Source organism: Ictalurus furcatus, chromosome 24, assembly GCF_023375685.1.
Source record: "Ictalurus furcatus strain D&B chromosome 24, Billie_1.0, whole genome shotgun sequence".
NCBI lineage: Eukaryota > Metazoa > Chordata > Actinopteri > Siluriformes > Ictaluridae > Ictalurus > Ictalurus furcatus.
In genome coordinates, this window is record NC_071278.1 from 1,900,383 (window position 1) to 1,910,011 (window position 9,629).

At 43.3% G+C, this 9,629-nt stretch overlaps 1 protein-coding gene across 1 annotated transcript in view; it reads left to right on the top strand.

The window, feature by feature from the left end:
• The first annotated feature begins 525 nt into the window (after window positions 1–525).
• hdac5 (histone deacetylase 5) overlaps window positions 526–9,629 on the top strand; it is a 99,775-nt gene continuing 90,671 nt past the window's right edge. The window contains exon 1 of the mRNA XM_053613271.1: window positions 526–945. The gene's annotated coding sequence lies outside the window, so the exon portion shown is untranslated. The remainder of the gene's footprint in view (window positions 946–9,629) is intronic.

Consider the following 9,629-nt stretch of genomic DNA (forward strand, 5'->3'; position numbering starts at 1 on the left):
AATTTGTTTTTTCACTTTAATTTTATTTTTAATTTGACTTTTTTTTTAAACTCATCTTAATGTTAATTAAAAAAAACAAACATTATTATTATTATTATTATTATTATTATTATTATTATTATTATTATTATTATTAAAACAATCTAAACAGGAATTCATTCAGTTTTCACGACCTAACCGCTGATTGGACGCATATCTATAGTGGGCGGGGTCTAAGTTGCTAAAGGCAACCAAACGGCTCCTGCAACCTCAATGATAAAGTAATTTTTTTAACAGTCTCGCGTAAATGAACGCGTAGTCTAACACTAACACTTTTATTTCTTTTAAAACGTAGTTCCATGTTTAAAAACGGACAAAAAAAAAATACGAGCGCGTTTCATATTTTCGCTTTTAAGCTGCGGGCTAACCTCACTCTATAGTACTTCCGGTATATATTCACCCTCCCGCCTTTTATCCTCCAGGATTGGCTGGTTGGGTTATTTTTCCCCACTCGGATTGGCCCTTCGAAATCGCTCGGCATTGGATTGGACAGTCCCCAAAGCGCAGGAGGCGGGACGTTTCCTTTAAGCCAATAAGCAGGAAGCGGGAGCCCGTTCGCGCGCGTGGGGGTGGTGGGCTGGGGGGTGTAACGGGGCTCGAGCGCGTTCTTGTGTACTTTTCTTTCGGTCTCCTATTTTTAGAAGCCCACAATCGGGGCCCACGTGACACGGGCGGAGTGACGTCACTAATGTTGTCGTCGGTGGAGGAGCCGCAAACATGGAGGAGGAGAGAGAGAGAAAGAGCGAGAGTGAGAGAGTGAGAGAGAGAGGGAGAGACAGAGTTGTGTCCGGGAAAAAAAATGTTATACTTTTCCCCTTTACCGAAAAGCGATAAATGAGGAAGAAAGAGCGGCGGAGGAGGAGGCCGGAAATAAAAGTGTGCACGAGCTTCGGAACAAGTCTCCAGGTAAATGCATTTCTAATCAATTCGTCATAATGACAGGTTTCACAGAGGGCTATGTTTATATATCTATATCTTCATTTATATTTCTGTCTAAAGAAAACTCTCCTGCTCCTGATCTGATCTGATCAGCTCAGAGGGGCAAAATGCGACTGAACATTTATTTATTTATTTATTTATTTATTTATTTGCAGATTTATTTCCTCCCTTGCTCCCTTGGCTTTGCGTGCTTAATGTTCAGGAGGTTGTTGTTGTTGTTGTTGTTGTTGTTGTTGTTTGTCCTTTTATTTTTGCAGACATTTTCTTAAACCGACCGCTGCGTAGTTTTGCTTTAAAAACAAAAAACAAACAAACAAAAAAACATTGCAAGTTTTATCCCGAGGGCCGCCGCATCCTCCACCATCCTCCAGCCTGTTCTAGATATATCCCATTATTCCAGAACACGCTTTATTATCTGTGTGTTACGTGTGCTATAATGTCTCATCTCATCTTAATCACTGCTCTCACACACACACACACACACACACACACAACATGCATGATGTGTCACTGCCCTGCAATAAGAAACAATGTATCCGATTTATTCTACTAATACCTCATCCTACATCATGTCCGAGTCATGTCTTGTCTGATCAGCAGGGCGAGAGATGATGATGATGATGATGATGATGATGTGAAAATTCACTGCGTTGTCACTGTAGAGAAAGCAAACGGGCTTATGTGTGTCATGTCAGGTAATACGTCACAGCAGTAAACATTGGGGGGTGTTTATTTATTCGTATAAGCCTCTATCATATCTTATACACACGCATATCATCCTATCATCATGCCTGATGTAATCACCGTGATGTGAAAACGATGAGCTTCGACGTTCGGAGCAACGAACAGCTTCGAGGATGAAGTAGAGCTGGACGATGCGACGGTATAATATCGATATCGCGATACGCTTGCCTGAGATATCGTCGGTATATCTGTGTCTTTTATTACTGCTTTGAATGGTGTACTCTTTACCTCTCTCTCTCGCTCTCTCGCGCACGCGCGTGCTCTCTCCTGCGTACCTTGTGTACACTCGGAGGATCGAACCGCGACGTCCGTTACAGGGCAGGCCCGAGCCGAGACGCCGCTCTCCGACGGGTTTCCACGGCGACCTCTGAAAGGTGAAGCGACGCGGACGTGCCTCAGCGTTCGCGTCTCTTTCGTTAAAACTTTCCTCCATCGTCGTCTAGAAGGCGTAGACGAATAGTACGGTACGTGAAACTCCTGCGCGCGTTTTCGACGAGCTAGCCAGCTAACTGTGATGAGTGGTGTATGTTTGATGATTTGCATGATGCATTTGTCTGTAAACTGGAAGCCGGATTGTTTTAGTAAACTTCTGAATTCCTTCTGCTGCTACCATCATGAGTTCCATCATCAATAAAGATCAGAGAGAAAGTTCCAGAAGCAGCCGTGCAAGCCCAAGCCATGACACTACCTCCACCATGTTCCACAGATGAGCTTGTATGTTCTGGATCACGAGCAGATCCGTTCTTTCTCCGCACTTTGGCCTTTCCATCACTTTGTTAGAGGTTCATCTTGCTTCCAGAACTTTTGAGGATCATCTCTGTGTTTCTTTGCGAATTCCAGTCTGGCTTTCTGATTCTTACTGCTGATGAGTGGTTTGCATCTTGTGGTAGGGCCTCGATATTTCAGCTCTCGAAGCCTTCTTCGATAGGTGGATTGGGACACCTTCACCCTGCCCTGTGGAGACTGTTGGTGATGTCACTGTCTGCTGTTTTTGGGTTTTTCTTCACAGCTCTCACAATGTTTTCCATCATCAGCCGCTGTTGTTCTCCTCGGCCGACCCCTTCCACGTCTGGTTCTCGGTCCATCAGAGGTTTCTTTCTTTTTCACGACATTCCAAATCGATATATCGGCTATCCCCAGTGCTTATGCAAAACCTCTCATCCATCTTTTCTCAGCTTCAAAATGGCTCAATTTTCTCCCACAGACAGCTCTCCGGTCTTCATGTCGGTTTATCCTTTTTAACAACAAACGCAGTCTTCGCAGGTGAAACCTAGGGCTCGAACCAAGAGCACAATTTCAGAGCTATTAATTCTTTAAATAGTCACCTGGGTAACAAGAAACACCTGTCGGTCACATGTTCCAATACGTTTGGTGACTCGAAAGAACGGGTGGATTCAAACAAAAGGTGCCATGTTCTAAGTTGTTTAACACATCTATGTAAATTTAAGGAAATGAAAGCTGAAATTCTGATTTGTCGTGTCATATCCATCTTATTGATCTCAAACCCCTCGAAAAGCGAAAGTTGAATGTGTGTGTGTGTGTGTGTGTGTGTGTGTATATATATATATATATATATATATATATATATATATATATATATATATATATATATATATATATATATATGTATATATGTATATATAAGTAGTGTTTGTAGAAAATGTCAAGTATAAGTGCATGGCTGACACTCAACCATGAACACAACTGTGTGTGTGTGAGTGTGTGTGTGTGTGTGTGTGTGTGTGTGTGTGTGTGTGTGTGTGTGTGTGTGTGTGAACTGAAAACTTGTCCAACGAGCTTGTCTCACACACACACCTTTGTCTCCAAGACGACTCCACTAGGCTGGGTTTCTGTGACACCATCGTCTAAAAATGTTCCATTATTAAAGGGGCAGTTCGTAGCCTTAAAGGTGTTCCTACACCTGTAGTAGTAATAATAATAATAATAATAATAATAATAATAGTAATACAATCTCAGAATCACATTTGGTTCTATGTTGGTTTTCGCTGGTCTCAGTCTCCTATTTAGACTTTTTCCGACCCTGAAATTAGCTCCGCCCCCAGCTGCTCATCCACTGCTGCTTTCAACAAAAAAGACGACACACCGTGCGTACTTGGAGTGCTTCTCCTTTCTTTAAGAAGAAAGGAACTGACGAATAGGACGCTCTCGCTCACTGACGCATCACATCTCCAACCCTCTTCCTTGAGATCTACCTTCCTGCAACTGTTTTAGCTGATCTAGAACTTCTCAAGGCGGTGATGAGGTGGTCAGGTGGGCAGGATTATGGTTGGAACTAAAGTCTTCATGAAGGTAGGTCTCCAGGAACAGGGTTGGTGACCGCTGCTTTAAAGCAGTGCGCCGATTTGTTATCGCTAGCGTTATTGCTAGCACAGTTACAGGGACGTTTAATAGGAGAAAACATTTCAGCGATCTCAAACCTCAGTGATAACAATCAGACTCCGCTGCTAGCTTCTTTTGTCTAACGAATAAGTCGTTCGGGACGGCTTTCTCCGAGACATTCATACCAGTTATTTATTATTTAACGAATAGCAATATTTTCTTATCGTATCGTTTATTGTGATTCGTTTTTTTTTCCTCCCCCGGATGTGAACAGGACGCAGAAAGTTTCTTTGTTCTGAAAGATTACAGGGTTACAGACTAAAATAAAGATTGTTAAATGTTACATTTAACCAAAAGCTAAAAGCTAAATATTACAGACCGCCCCTTTAAATCTGTACATCCCAATAGTAACTTGATCTTTATTTCTATGGCGATGGACGACACTACGTTGACCGCGCTAGCACGTCGCTCGTGTCGCTTGTAGTTTGCTTCATGTCGGCGTGTAGTGACTGATTCGGTAAGTGGGCGTGGCCTGTCCAGCTAGTCAATTGCTAGTCAGAATGCGTCGGATTAAGTTCGATTCACGTGCCGCGTGCTCGGATTCGTACTAGCTTCGTTCTCATAGCCGCGTACTCTCGCCAGAGGCACCGGAGACCTCTGCTACTTCCTTCCAAGCTTTTATGTTTCTTCCTATTGTCTCTATACACGTTTAACGATACGTCGTACTTGACCAGATGAGATGAGGCCGCGGTCATACGTTTTTCTTCTATGCATCAAAAAGGGAAAAGGGTACTCGCTGCAGGTAGGAACTAAAGTTGTGAGCGGGGAACCGAGTAAACGTCGGACCACGCGAGCGCCGTAGGATCGTCCCGAGACAATCGCAGCAGCGCGTCGCGGACGCGCGTCGAAAAAGGAGCAGTTTGTCGCTTTCTAACATTCGTAGAAATAGTCTAGTATTTAAATAGCGTGTTCTCGAATAATAAGTAGTGTACCGTAGTGGATTTTTGGAGCGGTCTGTACGTTCCCTGCACGTAACTCCTTGCGTATCCTCGAATGAAATGCGCCGGATTAATTTAATGACATAAATGCCGGAGCGTTTTCTGTGGAAATCACACGTGCGCTACAGATGCGACAGAAAGAAGGAAAAAATAATGAAACAAATACGCGAATGAAGTGGCGGTATTTATCGGCTTTAAGCGGTGCCGGGAACGAGACGTGAGGAATGCGGCGGCGCTGTAAACCTGAACGTTCTGAAACATGGCGGTAAGGAAAAACAGATGTCGCCGTGGCAGTGTGGTATGTATGACCTCTGACCCCATCTGATTCCCCACCCCTTTAGTGAACTTTTACTACAGGCTTTTGTGAGAAGCGCTCGTGTTTCTCCCGCGCCGCGTGCGCCGTGCGTCGTCAGGGCGGGGTTCGGCGGCGTATTAATGATATGAGACAGGGTTGGGTTCAGGTGTGATCTATAATTAAATCTGGGAGTGGCCTGAGGGGTAATTAACGGGAGGGAAATAAAACGTTGCCCAACGCTGACGCGGCGTGAGGACCTCTGAGCTCGGCTGAGTCATGTGGACACTCGAGCGTTTGTCTGTTATTTTGGGATTAGTTTCTTTATGTAGTATACGGGAAGCTTCGTCGTTACCTTTCGGCTCGGGGAACGGAATAACGATTTCTCGCCTGCAGGTCGTTTGGGGTTCGGCCGAACGGGGGCTGAAATATAGTTTGGAACTGTAGCAAATGGCAATGAGAAATATTTATGTGAAAATTTTCAGTGTAAATAACAGTTTCTTGAATTGGGAAAGAATTAAACAAGATGATAACGATTTACACCGATCATCCTGTTCGAAAGTTTACACCCCCCATTCCCCCGGCTCTTGATCTATCGTGTCGTCTTCTCGAGCGTCGGTGAGCGTGTGCACCTTTTGTAATAGTCGTGTACGAGTCCCTCGGTCGTCCTCGCTGTGAAAAGACGGATCTGGACATCATATAGTCTGTTGGAAAGGAGTCGAATATGCGGAAGATGCCGGAAAAGTAAAGAACGTGCAGGACCTGGAGGATTTTTCTGAAGAACAGTGGGCAGTTTAACTGCTCAGGATAAACACGGGACTCGTGAAGAACTCTCACAGAACATACACACATCGTGTCGTGGATCATCCAGGTCACGACACACGGGATTAATTGCGCAGATTCTGCACGGTGTGTGTAAACCTGAACCGTATACGTTGTGAATGAAAAGGACTTTTCCCCAAACCCCTGTTATATTGAGAATGTGTGTTCAGGTACGCATGTTATTAAACTCCAACAAATAACTACTCGGAGCTCAACTACGATGTTGATTATTATTTTTATTTATTTATTTTGGTTTTTCTGGGGGTTTTTATGTCCTGGTGTGGGATTTGTCTGAGACTTTTGCCTCATTTTTTTGTACAAAATAGATTAATTGATGCAATTAAAAACAAACAAACAAACAATCCTGTGTTTATTTTTTTTTTTTTAGTCCAGGAACGGTAACATGTTTATTAGCAACAGCTGCATGGGTGTTTTTTTCCTCCCTGCGTCCTCCGTAGACAGAACCCCAGGCTTCAGCTGTTTATTAAGCTGTAAAAAGCTGCGACGGAGAAGCTTTCGATAATTAGGTCCGACTGAATTCTAGAGGATTGAGCCTTCTGTATGATCACTGAGTCATGAATGAGACTGACATTCAGATCTAATCAGACATTAGATTAGATTAGAGCGGTTTTTGTTTTTGTTATTGTTCATTCCCAGTGTCTGTGGTGTATCTTTTACCAGTTTTCAACACAAATCAAATTGAATGAATTCTTTTTGTGCCAAACTTTAAAAAATGCCTTAGCTTTTCAAAATCTTTTTTTTTTATTAAACTGAAGAAAATTTTTATAGAGTTATTTAGCAGTCCCAAACTAAATGTAAAGAATTTTTCTATATACATTTTTTACTTATATATATATATATATATATAGTGTCCTGCATTAATATTGGCACCCTTTGGTAAATATGAGTAAAGAAGGCTGTGAAAAATTGTCTTCATTGTTTAACCTTTTGATCTTTTGTTCAGAAAATTCACAAAAATACTCTGATCTCATGGATATCAAACAACACAGGTTTATAAAAACAAAAAAATCTTTGTTAAATATAGGTGTGCAACAATTATTGGCACCCTTTGAGTCAATACTTTGTGCTAGCTCGCTTTGCCAAGATAACAGCTCTGAGTCTTCTCCTATAACGCCTGAGGAGGTTGGAGAATACATGGCGAGGGATCTGAGAGCGTTCCTCCATACAGAATCTCTCCAGATCCTTCACATTTGGAGGTCCACGCTGCTGGACTCTCCTCTTCAGTTCAGCCCACAGGTTCTCTATGGGGTTCAGGTCAGGGGACTGGGATGGTCATGGCAGGACCTTGATTTTGTGGTCAGTAAACCATTTCTGTGTTGGTTTTGATGATGTTTTGGATCATCGTCCTGCTGGAAGATCCAACCACGGCCCCTTTGAAGCTTTCTGGCAGAGGCAGTCAGGACTTCATTTAATATCTGTTGATATTTGATAGAGTCCATGATGCCATGTATCCTAACAAAATGTCCAGGTCCTCTGGCAGAAAAACATCCCCGAAACATTAAAGATCCACCTCCATATTTAACCGTGGACATGAGGTACTTTTCCATATGGCTACCTCTCTGTGTGCTCCAGAACCTCCTCTGTGTTTATTACCAAAAAGCTCTATTCTGGCTTCATCTGACCGTAGAACCCGATCCCGTTTGAAAAAAAGGCGGCGACATCGTTCGGGATTCGAGCTAGCGATGTGAGCTAGTGTGCGATCTCCTGATTTTAGAGTAAACTTGTTTATTCATTTATAGAAACCCAGGAAGGAATTTATGACGTGCAGCACGAGAGGAACTGTTTCCTGCTGATTTTCTAAAATCAAAAACGGCATGATGAAAATTTTGATTCCTAAATTATCTGATTGCTTTAATCGTGATTTCAGTTCATTTGTGATGACTCAGCCGCCGTATTCATCCCTAATGAGCTCCATTAGGAATATCCGGGTCCAGAGTGCTTTAACGGTCAACGTCAGGGCCGATTGTTTAACAGGGTGCGTGATTTTAGTGTTAATAAAGCAGGGTTCGTTTGCGCTGGACGCTGATTAACGGCGCCACTCGCGGTCTTCTCGGCATGGACATTTTGGATAAAGCGCGTGATGGATTGCGCAACCCCACCAGACTGTAGTTATGAGAGATACGAGGTCAGAGATGTTTACACGTCCTCCTTGTCGTCTAGACGTCGTCCCCGTCACATCAGCTCTCCGGTTACTGTGTGTGAGAGAAAGAGAGAGCGAGCGAGCGAGGGAGAGTGAGCAGGAGGTTCAGGTTAAAGATCTGACGTAATTACGAGTAGTAACTTTCAGCTTTTCTGTGAGCAGAAGGTGTGAGAGACCTCGAGCTGAGCAGACAAAAAATAGAGAGATAAAATACGCAAAGCTGCATGTTGTTTTTTTTTTTTAAAATAATCATCATCTGTGTCTGGTTTATAATAAAACATACTAATTTCAAACTAATACAAGCCTTCTGTTAGTCAAGCTCGCTAGTTAGCGGGCTAGTAAAGCGGATGTTCAGTGAAAGGAATAGTTAGCGGGCTAGTAAAGCAGATGTTCAGTAAAAGGAATAGTTAGCGGGCTAGTAAAGCGGATGTTCAGTGAAAGGAATAGTTAGCGGGCTAGTAAAGCAGATGTTCAGTAAAAGGAATAGTTAGCGGGCTAGTAAAGCGGATGTTCAGTAAAAGGAATAGTTAGCGGGCTAGTAAAGCGGATGTTCAGTGAAAACAATAGTTAGCGGGCTAGTAAAGCGGATGTTCAGTGAAAGGAATAGTTAGCGGGCTAGTAAATCAGATGTTCAGTGAAAGGAATAGTTAGCGGGCTAGTAAAGCAGATGTTCAGTAAAAGGAATAGTTAGCGGGCTAGTAAAGCGGATGTTCAGCGAAAGGAATAGTTAGCGGGCTAGTAAAGCGGATGTTCAGTGAAAACAATAGTTAGCGGGCTAGTAAAGCGGATGTTCAGTGAAAACAATAGTTAGCGGGCTAGTAAAGCGGATGTTCAGTGAAAGGAATAGTTAGCGGGCTAGTAAAGCGGATGTTCAGCGAAAGGAATAGTTAGCGGGCTAGTAAAGCGGATGTTCAGCGAAAGGAATAGTTAGCGGGCTAGTAAAGCGGATGTTCAGCGAAAGGAATAGTTAGCGGGCTAGTAAAGCGGATGTTCAGCGGAAGGAATAGTTAGCGGGCTAGTAAAGCGGATGTTCAGCGGAAGGAATAGTTAGCGGGCTAGTAAAGCGGATGTTCAGCGGAAGGAATAGTTAGCGGGCTAGTAAAGCGGATGTTCAGCGGAAGGAATAGTTAGCGGGCTAGTAAAGCGGATGTTCAGCGAAAGGAATAGTTAGCGGGCTAGTAAAGCGGATGTTCAGCGAAAGGAATAGTTAGCGGGCTAGTAAAGCGGATGTTCAGCGAAAGGAATAGTTAGCGGGCTAGTAAAGCGGATGTTCAGCGAAAGGAATAGTTAGCGG